Below are 22,611 nucleotides of genomic sequence, written 5' to 3' on the forward strand. Positions count from 1 at the left end.
TAAAATAGAAAGGTGGTGAGAGGGCACAGAGGAGAAGGTAAGCCATCCCTGGAAGCTTATAAGACATAGTTGTAGAATGCTCTCTGGCGAGCTTTTAATCATCAAAAATAACAATAACAGTTAATATATTTATTCAATGTCTCTATAAAGCATATCAACTTCAGGACATGCACAAAGATTGTGTCTTTGGCTCTAGAATGCTGAGTTACACCAAGTTGATGCTAACGCATGGGCCATCTGGTCAAACAGTGGCCTTTCCTTACAGTTGCCTCCTATTTTGTGTTTTAAATGTTACCTTTTGAAAAATCAACTGCATAAGATTACACTTAAAGTATTTTGAATTCCAAAATATTGTGTATTACTGACCTGTATTAACCATTCAATGAATATTCACTATCAGTACGCTTTTTACACATGAGCCTTTATTGAACAAATTTATTGAGCATCTACTAAGTTTAACTCATTTATTCTCTGCAAAACTACATGAGTCATGCAGTATTATTATTTCTACCTAATAAAGGAAAACTGAAGCTTAGAAAATTTCTACTTGTGTGACATTGGGCAAGTTAGTAGTAGAGGTAAGATTTGACACCAATTTATCTGATGCCAAAGACTGAATTCTTAATTACTATGTTATTTATCAAATGTAGTACTGTTTCAAATGTGGAATTGATTCAAAAATAAGTGTATAGGTCAATTAACTGAATGAAAACTATTACTCTCAGGTAGATATACTCTGAGCAGACTTTGATATACATGATGCACAATGTTACTTGTGCATTGTAGTAGGAACAGCATAGGAGGAAGACCCAGACTGCTTAGTCTGATGACTGCTCAGTCTGATGACTGCTCAGCACTTGATGACCTTTGGTTTTGCCACAAAGTGTCTGTGTGCAACATCATAGAATCTCACTGGGTGAGTCTCAGTTTCATTATTATTCATTGTAATAAAAACAACACTTAATCATTATACCGTGATTGCTAAGTAGAGGAATCTACCTACTCTATATATCTTGCAGTTTATAGCAATGAGTATTTAAGAATATACTTTATATTCTTCTTGCTCAGACACTTCTAAGATGTGTGTCTGTAAAAGGTAATTTATTCGATCTTAGAGAACACAGCTAATTTTTATTTTACTTTATTGAAAACCTCAAGCCACAGACTTAAGTATTTTAACTATTTTAAACATAACTATTATTATTAACTATCTGAAACATGAACTGTTTTGAAAAGTATTATTAATGGGATAAAAATGTCACATTACTCGTTTCTTTGATGGAAATAAATAATTTGCTGATCAGTTACAGTTTTCTTATGTGTGTTCCATAGGCAGATGAGACCTTGAATCTACCTGTAGATCAGTTATACTCATTATGTTCTAAGTATCCTGGTTGTAACACAGCACCTAGGAAAGTTTCTGTTATGAAATTGGAGCTAAGTTTAGCTTTGGGGAAACATAAAAAAGCTAGTGAGACTTCCTCTTGTAGATGTAATGGAGTAGCTGAGACCAAACTTCCCTCTTAATGTAACACACAGAAAACAGGACAAAATATGTGAAACAACTACTGTCAGAAAGTGGAAGGCAGTAGGAAGTAGGACTGTGATACTAGAAGCACTTTGTAGACCTTGCTTCTGGGAAGGGAAACCCAAAAAGAGTACAGTGGGCTTTCTGAGGCTGAGGCAGCTGAAATTTGTAGAGTATCGGACAGAATGGAGCTAGGCCGAGAATGAGGTTTAGAAGTATGTCTTGGGGACTCCTTCACTCTCTTGCTGAATAATAAGCTGAGCATGTGTTGAAGAAATTTCCTCAACGATAGACAAAGAGCAACCAGGGATCTATAATCTGGCTTCCAGGGTCTCCTGTGGGGGGGTCAAACATTCATATTTGCTTCAGCCAGAGTGAAACAGGAATAAAATGTTGCATTTTATAATGATAAAGGGGTTAATTCACCTAACTGTGTATGCACACAGTAATAGAGCTTCAAAATCCGTGGTGTGCATGCTGATAGAAGAGGAAGGAGACATAGGCAGCTCTACAGTTATAGTGGATATTTCATATATTTCTCTTGGAAATTGATATAAAAGTAGACAGAAAAAGAATAAAGATGTAGAAGATATGACTACTGTTAACTCATGTTAAATAATTTACATTTATAGGCTGTTGAAGACCTATGAATGTCATTAATTAACTTGACTAACTTGAAGTGTGATCTATAGAAATACCACAAAACAATAAAAATGCACATCCTTTTCAAAAGCTTACATAAATTTACCAAGATAACGTACATTTTTGGTCACAAAATTAGTCCCAACAAAATTAAAATGATTGAAATAATGCAGAATATCTTCGTTTACCACAACATAATGAAAATAGAAATCAATAACAGGAAGATACTTGGAAAACCTTTATATATTTGGAAAATCTTTATATATTTGGAAATTAAACAACAGTCTTCTAAATAACCCATGGATCAAAGAAGAAATCAAGAGAGAAATTAGAAAATATTTTGAAACTGAGTGAAAATGAAAATGCAAAACATCAAAATTTTGTGAGATGCAGCTAAACAGTACTTACAGGAAACTTAGAGATTTAAATGATTAAATATAAACAGAAAAAGTAGCCAAAATCACTGATATAATCTTTGTTGTTAAGAAGCTAGAAAAAGAAGAGCAAGTGAAAGTGAAAGTAAGTAAATGAAAGCAAATATGAAAGATAAGATTGATTTAAAGAAAGTGAACAGACAATAAGAATAATCAGTAAAAACAGACATTTGTTTTTTAAATAAATCCATAAAATTGATAAGCCTTTAGTTAGACTGATCAAGAAAATGAGAGGACACAAACTATCAGTACTAGAAGTAGAAGAAGAGCTATCACTCAACATCCTGAGATATAAAAGGAATAACTCAGGGATATTATCAACAACTTTATGTCAATATATTTGACAACCCAGATGAAATAACAAATTCCTTAAAAGACATGATTTTTCCAAAACTAATTCAGGAATATAAAACTTGAATTGTGTTATATCTAAGACAAATATTTAATTCATAAATAAAAACCTTTTCATAGAGAAAGTGTCAGGCTCAGATATCTCCACTAATGAGTTCTGCCTAACATTTGAAAAAGAATATTACCTTTCTTTTCATCAAAAAATAGATGAAAAGGGAATGCTTCCTAACTTATTTATGAGACCACCATAACTGTGATACCAAAAGCGAAACTGTTACAACAAAGAAAAAACTATAGACGAATATCTATTATGAACACAGATGCAAAAAACTAATATAGTAGTAAAAAGTTGAAATTCAGCATTATATAAAATGGATAATTCATCATTACCAAGTAAAGTTTATTCAAGGAATGCAAGTTTGATTCAACATTTAGAAATTGATTAAGGTATATAATCATGCTAACAAAATTAAGAAAAGAACCATATGATTATCTCAGTAGAGGCAGAAAAAGCATTTAATAAAATTCAACACACATTCATGATAAAATTCTCAGCAAACTACAAATAGAAGGAATGTTTTTCACTTGATAAAGAACATTAAAAAAAAATCCTAATGCCTAACATCATACTTAACAGTGTTAAACTGATTGCTTTTGACCTAAGATCAAGAACAAGGTAAGAATATCCTCCCTTACCATTTCATTCAGCATTATACTGGAAGATCTAGCCAGTGCAGAAGCACAGGATAAAGAAATAAAAGGTATATAGATGGGAAGAAAAGAAACAAAATTGTCTTTGTTGTCAGACAACTTGATTATATACTTGGAAAATTCTAATAAACTTACCAACAAGCTACTAAAAATAATTAATTTTGCAAGGTCACAGAGTACAAAGTCAGCATAGTATAACCAATAGTATATGCATATGCTAGTAGTTAACACATAAGTAAACCAAATATGATACATAGGCATAGATTTCTAAAAGTATGATCAAGACATGTATACCGTGCTGAGATTAATTAAAGAAACAAATGGAGAGATATACCAGGTTGCTATACTGAGAGTTTAATATTGATAGGCTAATTGACAAAACTGGAAAACAAACACCAGGTTAGGTAAAAGTATTGTATCAACTCTACATTTACTGAAGTTGATTACTGTACTGTGGTTATTACATAAGAGGTTATCTCTAGTGTTAGGAAGTGCACCCTGAAGTATTTGGGTTATTCAGTGCGTGGGCTTCTCACTGCGGTGGCTTCTCTTGCTGCGGAGCACAGGCTGTAGGTGCACAGGCTTCAGTAGTTGTGGCTCACGGGTTCTAGAGAACAGGCTCGGTAGTTGTGGTGCACGGGCTTAGTTGCCCCATGGCATGTGGGATCTTCCTAGATCAGGGCTCAAACCCATGTCCCCTGCATTGGCAGGTGGATTCTTAACCACTGTGCCACCAGGGAAGCCCTCTTCAGGATCTCTTTTATAAGAGCACTAATCCCAATCATGAGGGCTCCACCCTCATGACCTAATCACCTCCCCAAGTCCCCACCTCCTAATACCATCAGCTTTGGAGGTTAGAATTTTAACATATTAATTTTGGGGGGACCAAACCTTTAGACCATCACACTATCTAATGTTTCTTAAGTAAGTGTTGCTTAGTAAGTTTTTCTAGGCTTCACTGTTAGCAAACGTACACTCATTACCAGATAATACTGCCTCCTGTTAGAAGATGAGACTCATATAATTCAACAAATTTTCCTCTTAATGTTGGTTTCTAGGAAGTATAGAACTATATTTAATAATACTGAGTAATTAATAAAATATGCCTGGTTGCTAGACAATTACCCTTCTCTTATTTGGCTCAATTCCCTTTTTTAATATTATAAGTCAAGTTTAATCATTTTTTGGTAAAAAGAGAGCATGAGGTATTAATGGGGCCCAACAAAATTAATTGTGCTGTTCCAGTGCAACTCATTGAGTCCATACACTAAGAAAGGATAAAAGAATGAAGATAGGATGGCTGGCCTAAGATAAAGAAAGAAATCAGTATCAACTTTAACATCTAGAAAATGTACATTTGTGGATCCCATTGTTTTAATTTATAACCAAATAGAACATGTGCATTACTGGCTGCCTTTAATCACAGGGGTGTCACATATTAAATGATTTAAAAAAAAGTTGCCATGTCAATGCCTTCATAAAAGGAAGCACAGACAAGCATTGCATATACCAAGTATTAATTTGTTTTGCTGTCTCAAAATTCGTTTAAAAATTGTGTTCTAAAGATAGACAGCGTGCTATCTTGCTTCTTTGCTGCATGCCTCCCAGAGTTAGTTCTCAAGTGATTGAGGTTGTAAGATCCCATTCAAGAGAGTATAATAAAATGGTCTGTATTCTTTCTTCTATGGCATGAATGATTTAAATGACGTGACTGTTGCTAGCGAAGGGTATCTGGTGGCTTTGCCCCCACTTCTTGCATTTTAAATTAAGTAGCATATATTTCTCCCTTCTGGATTCTTCTAAATTATTAGCATTCATATCCTCCATGATTTTCTTTCAGCCCACCAACAGAGATAAGGAGAAGAAATGTTCTCTTAAAGGGCATTTTCCCCACTAGACCCTAATCATGACAGGAGGTGGGGTAATCATTAAGTTGAGACATTTTCACTTTTTTTTAATTGGAGTCTAGGTGACTTACAATATTATATTAGTTTCAGGTGTACAACTTAGTAATTTGATATATACTCTGTACAGAGTTTTTAGCTTCACTTGTTTTTAGTAGAAAGAAGAGAGATTTTGTGTGCTTTTTATTTTTTAAAAAAAATCTACTCTAGTTAGTGTTGGAAAAAGTGAGAAAGAAAGATGAAAGAAGAAAAGAAAAGAAAGCTGCAAAAGGTTAATTAGAAAAATTATGCATACAGTCCTTTAAAAGTCTACAATCTTTTTGTTCTAGTTATTCTCAATAAAATAGGTTTACAGATATATTATTAGATATAGGAGCAAATATGTCCATATAAGGATATTGTTGCAGTATTATTTTAATACGAGTAATTTTAGTAAACCTAAAAATCCAGCTAAAGAAGAATGATTGAATTTAACTATGTTACATACATTATTTTAATGGCTACACATTCAACATTCAAGAAATTTTAAATTCATGATGTTGAATACTTTTTTCCATTCAGTATAAATAAACAAAAATATAAATTTAAAAATCTAAATTTAAATGAATTTAAATTCATGATGTATACTTTTTCCATTCAATATAAACAAAAATATAAAAAAAGACATATATAGATAAACACAGAAAAAATTGAATGCCATCTTCTAGAGGTGGAACTGAAGTTTCAACCTTTTACCTGATACTCAAGAGGATATTAAGCAGTTCTCCATTATGGTCTATATACATATATATATATATGTGAAATTGGCTCACAGGGTTATGGAGGATGGTAAGACCCAAGGATTGCAGTCAACAAGCTGAGATCCAGGGGAGCTGATGGTGTAATTCCAGTCTGAAAGCTGGCAGGCTCAAGACCCAACAAGCTTATGTCTCTGTTAAAGTTCTAAGGCAGAAAAATGTCGCAGCTTCAGGTAATCAGGCAAGAGGAAATTACCTCTTATTCAGGGAAGGGTCAGTCTTTTGTTTCATTCATACCTTCAGTTGATTGGATGAGGCCCACCTCCATTAGAGAGAGCAATCTGCTTTACTTTGTCTATTGATTTAAATGTTAGTTATCTAAAAGCACCCTCACAGAAACACACGGAATAATATTTGATCAGATATTTGGCATTCTGTGACTCAATCCAGTCAAGTTGACACATAAAATTAACCATCATAGACTGTATTTGAAAAGTGAGTAGCTCCACATTAATAGATAAAGATCGTTAACATAAAGGTATGGGCCGGTATGCTGAATCATAAGAAAGCATGCATTTTTGTCAGTACCTTTCGTGGAAACAAAGCAAGGTGACATATGTTCTAAAACTGTTTCAATTTGTTTCTCTTTTGCTTTGAGATTCTACTACTCCTTCCAATGTTCATATTATGCCTTTCAGTTAAGGTTTACAGGGATGTGGTAACTATCCTTGTCCCAATTATTACTAACCTTTTATCTAGGTTATCCTTTTTAAGCTACCAGGGCAAACTGTCAAAGACTTGGAAATAGGCAAAAAGGATTATGGAGTATCCTTTAGGAGGAGTGCTGGACATTACCTGGTGAACCCTCTAGGGGTTACTTGGTTCCGTAGACTAGTCTATTTCACAACTATGTAGAGTTAGAAGAAAACTGATAGTAATATTAGTGCTTTCTGTCCAGAGCAATGCAAATTATTCCTGTTCATAATAATGAAATAAATTTCATCTGATATAGAGTATAAATCTCTGTAAATTCACAGTTGAACTAATTTCTAGTTCTCTCATTAGTTAACACATTATATAAAAACTTTGATATACGTTCATTTTATAATGTATAAAATATTTATACTTGCATTGTGCCTTGAACTTCTTTGTTAAATTCACTGTTCTTATAATTACTTCCTCAAAAATCTGTTTTATCCAGTGGATTACAAGCTCAGTGAAGGCAAGGACCACATTTATCTTGTTTATTGCTGTATCCCCAGGGCTCACTGGTAGAAATTTAGTAGGGGCTCAGAAGATATCCTCATGGTTCCCTGAATTAGTAAATGCAAATGAATCAAAGATATTTCTGAGCAATTAAATGAGTCCTGGGGGAGAAAGTTTCAGTAGTATTAAGAAAGCATTGAATGGCCTCATTAAATCAGAGCATGCAAAGTGTTTACATGCAAAATTTATAATGAAAAAACCACTATTTAAAGAGCTCTTTGAACTTCATTGTTGGGAAACTGCAGTGTGGCAGGGCAGGAATAAAGACGTAGACATAGAGAATGGACTTGAGGACATGGGGTGGCGGTAGGGAGAGGGGGAAGCTGGGGCGAGGTGAGACTAGCATCAACATATCTACACTACCAAATGTAAAATAGACAGCTAGTGGGAAGCAGCAGCATAGCAGAGGGAGATCAGCTCGGTGCTTTGTGACCACCTAGAGGGGTGGGATAGGGACAGTGGGAGGGGGCTCAAGAGGGAGGGGATATGGGCATATATGTATACATATGGCTGATTCACTTGGTTGTACAACAGAAACTAACACACTTTTGTGAAGTAATTATACTCCAATAAAGATGTATTTTAAAAAAAAAGACATTGACTATCCTACCGCCACAACTGGGAGCAGAAACATTTTGAATAACAATTTGAGGTCATTTTTTATAATTCGTGTACTTAGGGATTTTTTTAAATAAATTTATTTTATTTTTATTTATTTTTGGCTGTGTTGGGTCTTTGTTGCTGCACGCGGGCTTTCTCTAGTTGCAGCAAGCGGGTGCTACTCTTTGTTGCGGTGCGTGGGCTTCTCACTGCGGTGGCTTTTCTTGTTGCAGAGCACGGGCTCTAGGTGCGCGGGCTTCAGTAGTTGTGGCACACAGGCTTCAGTATTTGTGGCTTGCGGGCTCTAGAGCACAGGCTCAGTAGTTGTGGCACATGGGCTTAATTGCTCCAATTAATTGCTTAATTGCATGTGGGATCTTCCCGGACCAGGGCTCAAACCTGTGTCCCCTGCATTGGCAAGCGGATTCTTAACCACTGTGCCACCAGAGAAGCCCTCGTGTACCTAGGGATTTTAAAGAACACATTTCTTATTCATTTTCCATATTTTTAAAAATTTTCATGTTTAAAGATGACTTTTGTTATCTTTTTTTCAATTAAAAATTTCTGGTTCCTGTAGAATATTTTGTAAGGAACTAAAGCCAAGCCCATGAAATATTTGAGCCTTTGTCACATCATCTAGTCAGACCTAGATCCCTTGCAAACTGATGGTTTGCTTAGTACTATGTAGGTGATTTTATAAAGCCTGATGGAAACTGAAAAGATATCTTTCCTGATAGACTCAGTACTCTTGTTAATATTAATATCTGAACTCTTGACACTGAAGTTCTCAATAAACATTGGAAAAAAAAAAGCTACCATTTCTTTGCTCTGTAACATCGCTAATAAAATTTATTACTCTGTGTCTATCTATGGTATTTTCATGTTGTAGAGGCAGAGAGACAAGAAAAAAACACTTATTATAGAAGTAATATATTTCTTCCATAGAAGACAGCAAAAACAAGAAAAAAAGCCCTTTGAAAATCAATTTGTTATTCCAGTTATGCATTAGGAAACTAACATTCACAGAGCATTAAAGTTACATTAAGGTGTTAAAATATCCAAAGATCTTTCTCGTACTGTGTCCTCTTTACTGAGAATTCTAAACCACAAACATGATACCTGTTGGAAAGCTGTTTTGCCTTACACCAATATATTCAGTAACAGTGAGAGTCTCAGATGCCTTTTTTAGCATAACTCCTGAGTACTTCCTTTTAATTTTTTCCTTCCAATCCCAAAACATTTTTGATGAGTTAATTATCATTTCCAAGTGACAAATCTCACCCTCCAATAAATGATACTGGGTAAATTAAATCTCTGTGATTACCATCTAGATTTGTCTAATTAGTAATTAATGTTTAAAATTTTAATACGATGGAAATGGTCAAAGAAAATGGAGATAGCCTCATCTACTGCCACCGTTTCTCTTACCTGTTTATAAATTCATAACCTGCAGTAGTTTGCTGAAGCCTACTTTTTAAAATGGAAAATCATAAGGTACTCTTTGCAACAAAACAGGATGCGCTTATGGGTGGATTAAGATCTGAGTCTGAATTCTGAATGCACCACTTAAGTGAATAGCCCAAGGACATATGATGATTAACTTCTCTGACCTTCATTTTCCTTAGCTATAGGAATGGGATTGAGGATTGAATGGAGAAATGCATGTAAAGCACACTGCACAGTATTTGATCCATACCCTGCACTAAAATGTGGCAGAATCAACTGAATTTATTAATACTCGTGATTCCCAAAAGGAGTTGCTATGGCTATCTTCTTGACTGAAATAGTTGTTTCAGCAAAAACTCTTACACACATTTCTTTAGAAGCTTTTCATGAAATAGAAGAGATGTCCAGGAAGATCACCAGAGGGAGAAACAAGGGCAATCAAAACATAAAACGAAAACTTGACAAAGAGAATAACAAAGCCAGGCCAAATAAGGCAATGATGGAAGGAAAAAAAAAATTGCCAAGTGATATTTTGTGTCTTGTTGAATTGGTCAGCTATTCATTTGTTACTTGATTTTTCAGTATGTATATGGCAATAAAATGGGCGGTTGAGGAAAGTGGATAGTTTCCATAACAACGGAACTGATAGCCTAGAAAATCGAGACAGTCTTACTATTTATGGGCTATGTGTCTTCAGGCAAGGCACTTGATTAATCTGGGTTACTTAGTTCATTCGAGGGTCTTGAAGGAAATGCATGCTTAGCTTCTTTTCAGCTTAAACATTTCTACAGTCTATGATTCTTTGAATTCTGTGTCCCCATTTTAATCTGCTGACCTTTAATTTTACCTGAGTCATTGGTCAAATAACCAAAATTTTTACTCTTAAACCATTCTTTTCTCCTCAGTTCTGTAACATTTGTCCCATACCTGCTTTTACCCTGTTATTACAGAAAATACACTTGGTTGGTTTCTGAGGAAGAGACAAGTGCATACTTAGAGAGTATCTTCAAAATAAAATAGTGTTTAGTCATGAAATTCTTCTGTATCAACCTTACCAACTTGGATAAACTATGTTGTGATTGACCATACTTCATAATCACATAGAAAATGAATGTCATAACTAATGCTGAAGGTCCATGAAAGAATCATCTGTGTGGCATCTTAACCATCTCTCCCTACCCCTCCCCACTGTTTTGCAGAAAACAGATTAAGAGTCTTGTGCGTGTGAATCCCAGAGTTCCTATATGAAAAGAAAAATAGCAATCAAATTACATTTTGTGGATTTATTTATGTTTGTTAGGTAGGCCAAATAGTGAAACTCACAAGGTAGATAGGGCTGTCTAAACCTATCCTCAAACTTTGATTTGCAGACAGATTACCTAAGGGACTATTAAAATCATGCAGATTCTGATCCAGTAGGTCTGGGGTAGAAACCGAGATCCTGAATTTCTAAACAAGCTCCCAGGCAATGCTGATGCACCCGGTCTGAGGATCAGGTTCAGAGTGATGAAGGTCTAGACTGAGTAGTCCTAGCCCCGCCTGAAATCCCCATAAATGCACGGTTAAGGTGAAGTAAATGCAGCTGCTCGAGATGGTTGTTTTCGAGGTGTGCCCACAGGAGAGTTTGTCTTTCAGTCTCCTTCTCTGAAAGAGAACAGAATTTTACCTGTTTGGACAAACAGTTAAAACATCCAGTGGAACAATGACACAAAATGTTTTCAAAAGTCTATTAGTAGAAAGTTACTGAATTCCATAGATTCCAATGGTGTATTCCACTTAAGGGTAGAAGAATCTTCTGAGAGTCTGGCCTGGAACTGCTACAGATGGGTAAAAGAAAACAAGGCAAGAATTTTAAAAATCTTTGTAGGTGCTTTGAAGGGCTTCAGGAGGTGTATATTTGTCTTGGGTTAAGCTATCCGACATCTACATAAGAATTGAGGCTCAAGAGATGTCATCAGTAATCAATTATATCAAATACATGAGCAAACTCTTGATTAATTTTATTAGAATTTCAAATACCCTTGTTGTCTTCATCTTTCCCATTAAGAATAAAGAGAAAAAATTGGTGATAGGAATGTAGAGAGTAATTAAATTTCCAGGCTTGGGGCTGACAGTCCTGAGCTGGAATCTTAGCTTTGTACACTACCAGTCATGTCACATGGCATCTCTGAAGTTTGATTTCCTCCATTATAGAGTAAGGAGTTGTGGTAATTAATAGCACTGACATCACAGGGCCACTGTGACGATTAAATGAGATTATGCATATAAAAGTTTTCATACTATGTTTTGTCATATGGGAAATGATAAAAAAATAAAATCTTATACTGCAAAATGCACACATATACAAACTCAAACAGAAAACCAAAAAGTTAATACAAAACCGAACCTCCTAAAAGAGAAGTTGCCTTTTTTTATTAGTTTCCAAAATCTTAGTTTAGGAACAACATATTTCAAGTGTTCTCAAGGCTGCCACTATTACATGCTGCTAAATTTTCCCTTTTCTTGAAATCCGAAAGCTCAATCCCTGCTGTTCACTATGCTGGCCACAGGGATGCACTGTGCTTCTTTCACAGTGTCTTTGAAAACATCAATTTGGCTGATGGGACATTTGGACCAGAACTTAAACTGAGGAAGAATAGCCCAGAGAGAGAGTGGATTTAATTGAAAACACCTAGGACTTAAAGGCAGAGAGACCGGAATGAAAATCCTGGTTCTAGCAAGTCTTAAAACCTCAACAAGCCTCATCTGTAAAATAGAGGTCACAGACCTCACTTCAAAGTAAGTTATGAGGATGGAAAGAGGTGGCGGGTAAGAAGTATAAAAAAGAAATGCCCAATAAATGTGTGTCCTGGTAGCACATTACTTTGGAAAGATCCTCACTCTGCAGAGTCCAGTTGGATAAGCTTTTCCTCATCCTAATTTCTCAGAGAAACGTTGAATTCTGTGACCTAGAATTCTCAAAAGATTGTTGTAGTAAATAAAGGGGTTTTCTGTTCACTTCCAGGTAACCAAAATATCAACCATGTTCACAACCATTTGAATTAATTGATTTTTATAGTAGGATCCATTCAAAACTGTGATTCACAATTGTAGCCCTAAGTTGGGGGGTGGGTGGGTAGGTGGGGAATAGGCACATCCTTTAATATTACTCCTGAGCTGGCATTGGGCAGAAAGCATAGAGTGCTTGGCAGCCTGTAACCTGTTCCAAGGTCCTTCCTAAGATCTGTGCTTTTGAATATTGGCTTCTCAGCCTGGTAGATTGAACTGGATCAGGGTATAAGACTTTTCAACTTAAAAGGGTAAAACCTGAGATTTCAGAAATAGTCAAGATTAGGTCCTTAGAACATTACCTAAGCCTTGGAAAGAAATACATATACAGTAGCACAAGGCTGGTCAATATTCAGAGATTCAATAAAAGGACTGATCAAGACGTATGATGAGGCACATTTTCTCCTCAAATCCGGGAAAGGTTTTGACATTTTCCTTTTTGCCATAATAGAATGCACTTCCAGTACTGTAGTGGAATCCTCCTCATTTATCATAAGGCTACGTGCATAAGCTGTCTTTCTTCATTCCGATTCTCAGACTGGAACTTTTGGTGGACTCTGAAATGTATAGTTATAATTAAGGTATGTTTCTAACATCCTGATGGTAAACCTTCTCTCCATTTCTGACTCCAGGTTACCTATATCAATTCCATGAATTTCTACCCTAACCAACAGCAGTCTCATGGTATAGATGGCATCATTTTGCTGTATTAAAAAAAAATTATATGAAGTTTAAGATCACATGGTTTTTAATTGAAAAAATCTGATTTTGAGCCTATTAGCAATAAAAATAAGAACAGCTGCCATTTTTGAGTGAATATGTGTGAGGCACTCTGCCAAATACCGCATACATAATTGCATTTATTCTTCACTAGACTCCTGCCAGGAAGATGCTTTTATCCTCATGTTATAGGTTAGGAAACTGACAAAGCTTAAAACCATCATCTACACCCAGGAATGCCTGGTGCAAATGTATATGGTTATTTCTGAAATTTTCCAGAGCCTAGTATAATTGGAAAAATTAGTAGTATAATTGGAAAAATTAGTAGTGTAATTTGAGTAGAAATACTTAAAACGAGGGGACTTCCACTTCTGGGAAGATGGAATAGATGTACTTTACTCTATTTCATTTGCTACACACAACTAAAACCCCTGGCTATTATATATAAAAGAAACATAGGAAGACTCTGGAAGTTAGAAAAAAGGAAGACTGGCTAGGAATTTTGGGACACAAGGAATGACATGGTAGTGAATTCCTTGGGTTTTCTTTTTGTCTCATATTTCCCAGACTTGGAGCTGAAAAAGCCAGCAATCTGGAAATGCCAATGGGCATAAGAAAAAAAAAAAGGGTTCAAACAAAAGCCTTTTATCTCTAGCTAAAAAACCAAAATGAAGGGGCAGCCCAACAAAACAGAGGAAAAAAAGTTAAACTACAATACTTTTATTTCAGCCAAATGTCTTTGAAAAAGCCATGGCCCCATTCCTACCCCCACTAGTAAAGACCTAGTGGGGAGCCTAGGAACTGTTACCTGGCTGTAGTAAGGCACCTTAACCCCACTGATGAGATGGTGTTAGAGAAGACTGATTTGGGAGCTGTAACTTTCATTCCTACAATGAATAATGAGACCACCCTTTTCTCCTTCGTAGAGAAACCACATGGGAAGCCTGAACTTACATTCCCACTCATCATTAATGGGGTGCTCTTCCTCCTACTCTCCATACGAGGGTGGTATCAAGGAGACCTATGAGATAATTAGGAATTTCACCATTGCCCAGCAACAACAAGGCCATTCCCCCAACCTTGGTGTGAATGGAAGCCACATGGGGAGAAGTAACAAGGCACATCTACATCACCCATGCTAAGAGTTATCAGTGGAGGCCTAGTGAGGAACTGGAAAGCCCATTCCTGTCCAGAAGTAAAGAGGAGTTCCCTCCCTTGGGTATCACTGGGGGCCAAGTGGGAAACCTGGATGTCTGTATCTGCCTGGCGGTAATGAGGTACTACCACTTCTTCCCATTCCATGGTAATGTCAGAAGAAGCCAGCTAAACAGAAATTTAATTAAGATCCACAGTTTTATAACATCATATTCACAATTTCTAGGTTTCAGTAGAGAAATAACTTGTATTACCAAGAATCAGAAAGATCCCAACCTGAATGAAAAAAGGCAGTTAATAGGCACCAATGCTGAGATGACAGTTGTCATCTTTAACATCTGTCATAGATATTAAAATTACGTGACAAATATTTTAAAGCAGTCGTATAAGAATGTTTCAATGAGTAATAATGAATGCACTTGAAACAAATTAAAAAATAGTCACAGCAAGAACTAGGTGTTCTCAGCAAGAAGTAGATGATATAAAGAACCAAATGGAAATTTATAACTGAAAAATTCAGTAAGTGAAATAAAATACTCAATAAATTGATTTAACAGCCAAATGGAGGAGACCAAAGAATCAATGAACTTGATGATTAGAACAAAAGAAGTTACACAATCTGAACAGCATGAAGAAACTACACTTAAAAATAAGAAGAGCCTCAGAGATATATTCCCTGTGGGAATAAAACAAGATCTAATATCCATGGCATTGGAGTCCAAGCTAAGGAAGAAAAAGAGTGTGGGGCTGAAAAAGTACTTGAAAAAGAAATGACAGAAAAATTCTCAAATTTCGCAGAAGACAAATTTATAGATTCAAGAATCTGAGAGAAATCCAAAAAGGATAATTCCAAATAAATCCATCCCAAGACACATTACGGTCAAACTTCTGAAAAATAAAGACAAGCAAATCTCGAAAACAGAAAGAAATTACACCTTATCTATGGGGGACAAATAATTCAAATTGCAGTGATTTTCTCATAAGAGATTAATAATGTAGTGTCACTTGCCGAAAGGACGTGACACAACATTTTTCAAGTACTGTAAGAAAAGAACTGTCAACCTAGAATCCTATTTTCAGGCAAAATATCATTTAGAAATGAAGGGGAAAAGAAAACATTCTCATAATGAAGGAAAATCAAAAGAATTTGTCTCCAGTAAATCTACCCTAGAAGAATGGCTAAAGGAATTTCTCTAAATGGAAAGGAGATGGTGAAAGAAAGAGTTTTGGAACATCAGAAAGGAAGAAAGAACAATGGAAAGAGTGAAAAATCAGTAAATATTTTCCTTCTCCTCTTGAATTTCCTATATTATGTTTGACTTTTGGAGCAAAAATTAAACACTGTCTGATGTGGTTCTAATGTTTATAGAGAAAATATTTAAAACAATCTTATCACTGAAGGGGAATGGTGATGGGATGAAAACAGTGTTGTGAGGAATATATATAGTACTAAATACATGTGTAGTAAAAGGGGAAAAGTCCTAAATGAATAATCTAAGCTCCAACCTCAAGAACTTAGAAAATAAAGAGTGAAATAACACCCATTCTACACAGTGTTATCTTGGAAATAAGAAAGAAGAAACACTTTCTACTTTATTTTATAAAGTTAGTATTACATGGGTAAAAAAATCAGTGAAGTACAGTACAAAAAAAAATAAAACTCATTGTAAACCAGTATCCCTCATGAACGCAGATGCAAAAATCTTTAACAAAATATTAGCAAATAAGACGTAACAATATATAAAAGAATTATATACCATCATCAGTGATAAAAGACTGGTTTGATATTAGAAAATCAAACAATGTAGTCCACCATACTACAGGCTAAAGAAGAAATATCACCTGATGAAATCAATTAATGCAGTTAAAGTATTTGAAAAAACTCAACCAACATCCATTTATGATATAAACTATTAAAAATAGGAATATTTTTATTCCTCATACATTTTTATTCTACATACTCATATTCCTCATACAAAACCTTCCTCATACTGATAAAGAACATATACAAAAATTCTACAGCTAACAGTATACTTAATGGTGAAGACAATTGTTTCTGATCTTAGGTGGTCACTACGTAGGTCTTTCCCTCTAAGATCAGAAACAATTAAGACAAAAACAATTAAGCAGACCTTTCCCTCTAAGTTCTCTCTATAAAAGAACAACAGGAGGGATCCTTGTGGTGATGGAAATGTTCTGTATCTCGAATATCAATGTCAATATCCTGGTTGTGATGTTGTTCTACAGATTTTCAAGATACAGGCACACCTGTGTTATTGCTTTTTGTTTTATTGTGCTTCGCAGACATTATGTTTGTTACAAATTAAAGGTTTTTGGCAACCCTGCATCGAGCAAGTCTATGGCGCCATTTTTCCAACAGCGTTTGCTCACTTTGTGTTTCTGTGTCACATTTTGGGAATTCTCACAATGTTTCAGACTTTTTCATTATTGTTATATTTGTTATGGTGATCACTTCCAGTGATCACTGATGTTACTATTTAATTGTTTTGGCATTTTTTTATCGATAAAGTATTTTTTAATTAAGGTATATACTTTTTTTAGACATAATGCTATTGCACACTTAATTGACTACAGTGTAGTTTAAACAGAACTTTTACATACACTGGGAAACGAAAAAATTGGTGTGACTTGCTTTATTGCAATATTTGCTTTATTGTGGTAGTCTGGAACCAAACCCACAATATCTCCAAGGTATGGCTGTATGACTGTTGAGTGAAACTGGGTAAATGATACACAAGGTCTTTCTGTTATTTTATAGAACTACATGCAAATGTAGAACTACAGTTATCTCAAAATATACTTTAAAAAAAACCCTGAGGAGCTTTGAAGAGAATATGGCTTTTGTGAATCATTACTTATCAATATTGGTTTGTTGTGCTACATGTGCACATTAATATGAGGTGTTTACAATAGGCGAGACTGTGTGTAGGGTGTATGGGAATGCTCTCTGATATTCTGGCAAATTTTCTAAAACTCTTTTAAAGCAAAGACTTTATTAAGTGCTCAATTAATAAATGTAGAAGCTGGGTATATTTAGTTGTGCCACTTAATGAATGTTTAAAAAAGAATGTTATTTTCTCTAGTTTATTATAGTAAAATTTTTTAAAACTGAAATAAATCATGTTTATCTGTACATTAGAAATTATGTGTTATGTATATATATTTAGAAGATTGAGATATATTTACTGAAATTTTTTAAAGTTTATGGTTTTGATAATGAAAAAAATCATTTTGTTTGTCATTGTGTGAAGCCTGGTATCACCTGATAATTTTCACAAGGGAAGTATATATGAACATGTGTGGATGGATGGCTGTGCTTTTAGTAGATTGCATGTAAGGCTCATGATAAGGCCCCCAGAGACCTATAAAAACTCAGCTGTCATTATGATACTTAGTTTTCAGATCACGAAATCTACCAAATCATCTTTATTTTCCCCATCGTCTTTAGTGCATGTCTTCTGCATAGTAGGCGCTTCTGTGAGTTAAAGAGAAAGATCATCTTGTTTCCTTAGAGTACCTCTCTTCTTCCTGTGGTCCCACCACCTCACAGTTGAGACTGTAAAACTTGGCAATTTCCGTTCACAGCTTTGAATGATTTAGAATTCTGTTTTGCATTTCAGTTTTGTCTGAACCCATATGGCAAAGTCAAAACTCCAAACAAATCTGATAAATTCTGTCTTGTGCTAACCAGTCACTGTGGCTTGGTAAAGCACTGCAGGCTCCTCACTACTTAGTTTTTTCTTCCATGACCGTCTATATCTCCATCTTCAGACTCAGATGGGTCTCACAGTTGTCTCTGAAACACAGAATAAAAGAGCTCCAGAATGTTCATTTGTTAAGAGTGAGTCTCTAAGAGACCAAGACAGTCAATAAACCAACCTGAAAACACAGAGCTTATAGTAGTGGAGTACCATAGTACCTCACCACAGGTATGCTCACCTATACAAGATTACTCTCGAAGTCAGAGAGCCCACGTTTAGAGTTCATAAATTGTCACTTCCTAGCTAACATAAATATTTTCCAAGCAATTAATATTTATCTAGTACTAATGGCTTATATATTGTCATATTCTCCAAACAGTCCTTTGAAGTAAACACTAATATTGTCCCCATTTAATCTTTCAGCTTAGTTTCTTTGTCTATAGAAGTGCTGGGCACCCCAAAACCTAGTCATTATTTTCCACAAAGTGTAAATTGCATAGATGAAGATGCAGACTGAAATACGTAGATAGGCTTCAGAGAGGATTTTATATCTGAGCTGTGTCTTAAAGAATGAGTAGGATTTGAACAGAGGCAGAGCACGATGGGAAGGATATTTTGGGATAATAGACCAATCTGTACCAAAAAATCCAAAGGAACTTGTAACCGAATGATTTATTCAGACAACAACACGGCAAAATGTATGACTGGAGAATGTAAGAAGGTGTATGATGACTAGAAAGTTGCTTTGGACTTCTTGTGGGTGGTCTTGAGTGACAGACAAACAATCTGGACTTTATTCTCTAGGTGATGAGGCACCGGAATGGGGAAGGCTGTGACCCGCAAGCAGCAGCGTGAATGATTCATTGAAGGCGAATCAGAGGGACATGAGGTAGGTCTTCTCAGACTAATTGATTGAGGGTGAACATGAGCCTTGAGCTCATTAATATGCTTTGTTCTCTGTTAGACTTTATGTCCTGTGGCTCATTAATTCCCTGTTGATATAGCTTCAGGCTGTGTTTCATACTCACTGAGTTCATGGGGAAAAGCTTTTCCTCTCTCTCTTAAAACTATATCAATACGCAACCTCTCTGGTCTGTGAAGTATTTGCCAATTCCTTTGTAAGTACCTCTGACCCATAAGTGAGTTCAGTTTCAAACTTTAACTTAAGAGCTGGGGGAAAAATAAATAATAATTAAATGTGATCAGATCTGGCTGAGACATGCACGACATCTATTTTCGAGACTTTCCATGTCCAAGACACAGTTTCTTTGTTATGTCGTTGATCTTATTTCTCCAGAGGGTGATTTTGGGGGTAATGTTACCGAGCAAAGGGTTTGCTGCCTGAAGCACATAGAAGCCAATATGTTGACAATAGTTTTTGAGATAACAAAGAATTTTATTGCAGGGTTGACCAGCGAATAGACAGGAGGCAGAGCTCAAATCTGTCTCCCTGATCTGGGGTTCCATCAAACTTTTATGAGTTAGAGGTGGGCGGGTTGGCTTGTGGAAGTGCTGGCAGGGTTGGTTTCGATTGGAGGGCTTTGGAACTTGCCCGTTTATGGTGAGGTGTGGTGAAGGGGGCTTCAGTACCAGATCTTCCTGGACAGCAGACCCTTCACTTCGGAAAAGGTTCCTGCCTTCAGGTTCTGGTCATGTCCGGTCCTTTGGTTCCACTGCAGGGAGAAACTTTGGTTCTGACTGTTACTTGAGGTCAACATTTTCTCCTCAGTTCTGGCTTCAGCTGCGTGACTTGCTTTTTTGTCCAGTTATCTCTGAAAAACAACCCAGCATTTTCTTACAAATAGAGTACTGGGCCAGTTTGGGCTGGTTCTGTGGTTACAGTAACTTTTATCATTCAGGATGTTTGTTTGATAAGAAGAGATGGAAGAGGCCAAGGCAGTCTTTGGTTATTTTGTAATAAGTTGAAAATGTGTCATGTTTATGCCACTTGCTTATACATAAACACATTAAAAAAATACAAAAACCTGAAGTTAGTAGATGAAGAAGTTAGAACAAATGGAAAATGAGACTTCGAATGAGACGATAAAAATGAGAGTGACGCTAGTACTCACAGTGTTTGTCTTAAAAACCTCAACACTTGGAAGTGGTGAGCCATAAATTGGATTCCAACCCTTCCTTAACCACCGCAGAGATCATGAGCCTTTTCAGCGCCCATTGAGGGAAGAAGGGGAAAAACAAAGAACAAAAGCATGTATTCAGAAGCATGCTGTGTTCCAATTTCTCCAATACCCGGTAGTACCCAGGGGAATATTAAGGATTATAATGAAAACAGTCCTTTAAAATTACGTTTGTAGTACAGCTGCCACTTCAGAGAATCTTTCTCAATTTTACCTATTAGTATAAGACAAACATTTCAATAACATACATGCTGTGAGGTTGGGTGGCAGAAAGAAGAATACAATAAGCCTGTCGAAATGCATAGTTTTCTAATTGTCTTACATAAGAATATGTTTTGAAGCAGGTATTCTTTAACTCAGATGTTGGTCTCTAGAGAATCTTTCCCCTCACATGGTTGGGGCCAATCCCAGATCTGTTAGAACAGTTAATCTTGGACCGGGTTTCTTTCTGGGGTACCATTAAGGTAAACTGGATGCAAAACAGATAGCTAAGGAAGCTAATGAACTAATTTGTGATATGGTAATAATAAATACAGTAGTCCCTCGGTATCTGTGGGGGATTAGTTCCAGGAACCCCTGCAGATATCAAAATCCATAGATGCTCAAGTCCCTTATATAAAATGGTGTGGTACAGTTGGCCTTCCTGTATCCGTGTGTTCTGCAAAAAAGATTCGAGGTGTGTTGAATTTGGATGCAGAATCCACAAACATGGAGGGCGAATTGGATGTCGGTTTAATGCTGGGAGATTTTGCAAAAACTTTTAGATATTACAGTAATGAATTGTGAAATTTTTAACTTGTTAATTATGTTTTTTTGACTTAAGAAAATACTTAATTGATTTGTTTTTGTGAAAATAAAACCTAAGCACAAGGTATTTCTCAGAATAGGAGACAACATGATAAAAGAAAATATGGTCCCTGAGGATCATGAGTGTCTAATATTGGGAGCTGGGGAGGTGGCTGGGGAGAAGCAGAACACATTAGAGACAAACTTCTGCTTCACAGACTTACAAACGGCTGTTCCAACCAATGAAACATGTAAATTGGGTACCAGCCAATGGTAGGTTAAAAAACAAGAGAGAAATTTTTATTTCTTGCTTTCTCTTTTGAGCATTTTCAGCATCTTTGATGCACAACCTCACAAAATTATTTACCACAGATGTGCCAGTAATTATGATGTCTTATAAACATTTACGTTGCATGATGGTCCTCAATGTCTTCCACCTGTGACCTGGTACCTGCATACCAAACAGTCATGCAAAGCAGGTAGAAATACAGGCTGCCAACTAAAGATTATTTTCCCCTCTTTTCAGAGCAAGGATGTTTATCTATGGATTTTTCCCCTTAGTTTTCTAAATTGTTACACTTCATTACATTCTTTTAAATCTTACATATTAACAATTTTAAATAAAAACCTTTCCAGATAGCATGCATGCTTCATTGTCTTCTTAAACCAAGTGAAGATAAATTTACATTTATTTTCTAAATGACCCAGATCTTAATTTATCAACAAGTAGGCCATGATGAAATGAGTCTTAACTGGTGGGTATTAATAATGCAAAAGTAGGTTTGGCTTGTGCTAAGTGGTAGCATATGTCTATGTCTTATGAACTCTTGACTTTGTTTAATGACAATAATAATAATAAAACTTCTACTACATTATAGGTCAAATTGCTGTTGAGCAGTTTTGCTTGCTGATATCAATGTTTCTGCATCTGGTATAATTCCCCAAAGTTTTCTTACAGCATACCTACTATACTAGCAACAGCAGTGTTGATAATCGCCACCCACAGAAATTGTCTAGTACCTAATGTATCCCAGGAACTCCATGGGAAACTCTATACCTAGTGCTTCATTTTCCTTCGCGGTTGCTTATGAGGTAGCTCTTATTAACTCAGGTGAGGAATTATTTAAGGTTAGAGAGCTGATTTGTTTGCGATTACTTGGAGTGGAAATCGTTAGTAAACACAAGCTGCTATCTGACTACTCTCAGAGGAGCAGGTCCTGAGGACCAACACTTTGGAGCAAAGTACGCTGGAGACTTCACCTCATGGCTCTCAGAGTGACTGTGGGATTGATGATATTGGGGATGTGCCCTCCAGAGAAACGGGATTAAATGTGCTGAAATCCTCAGAATAAGACGGTAGATTCTTTTTTGCTTCTTGAGAGATCATGAAGTTCCCAGAAAATGAGGAAAGAACACAAATTAA

The 22,611-nt window shown here is 35.9% G+C and overlaps 1 long non-coding RNA gene across 1 annotated transcript in view; it reads left to right on the top strand.

The window, feature by feature from the left end:
- Positions 1–19,155, top strand: part of LOC137214554 (uncharacterized) — a 381,031-nt gene extending 361,876 nt beyond the window's left edge. Inside the window, exon 4 of the long non-coding RNA XR_010938938.1 lies at positions 19,069–19,155. This is a non-coding gene — a long non-coding RNA (uncharacterized lncRNA). The remainder of the gene's footprint in view (positions 1–19,068) is intronic.
- Positions 19,156–22,611: the final 3,456 nt, after the last annotated feature.

The sequence above is a fragment of the Pseudorca crassidens genome, chromosome 20 (genome assembly GCF_039906515.1).
Source record: "Pseudorca crassidens isolate mPseCra1 chromosome 20, mPseCra1.hap1, whole genome shotgun sequence".
Taxonomy (NCBI): domain Eukaryota; kingdom Metazoa; phylum Chordata; class Mammalia; order Artiodactyla; family Delphinidae; genus Pseudorca; species Pseudorca crassidens.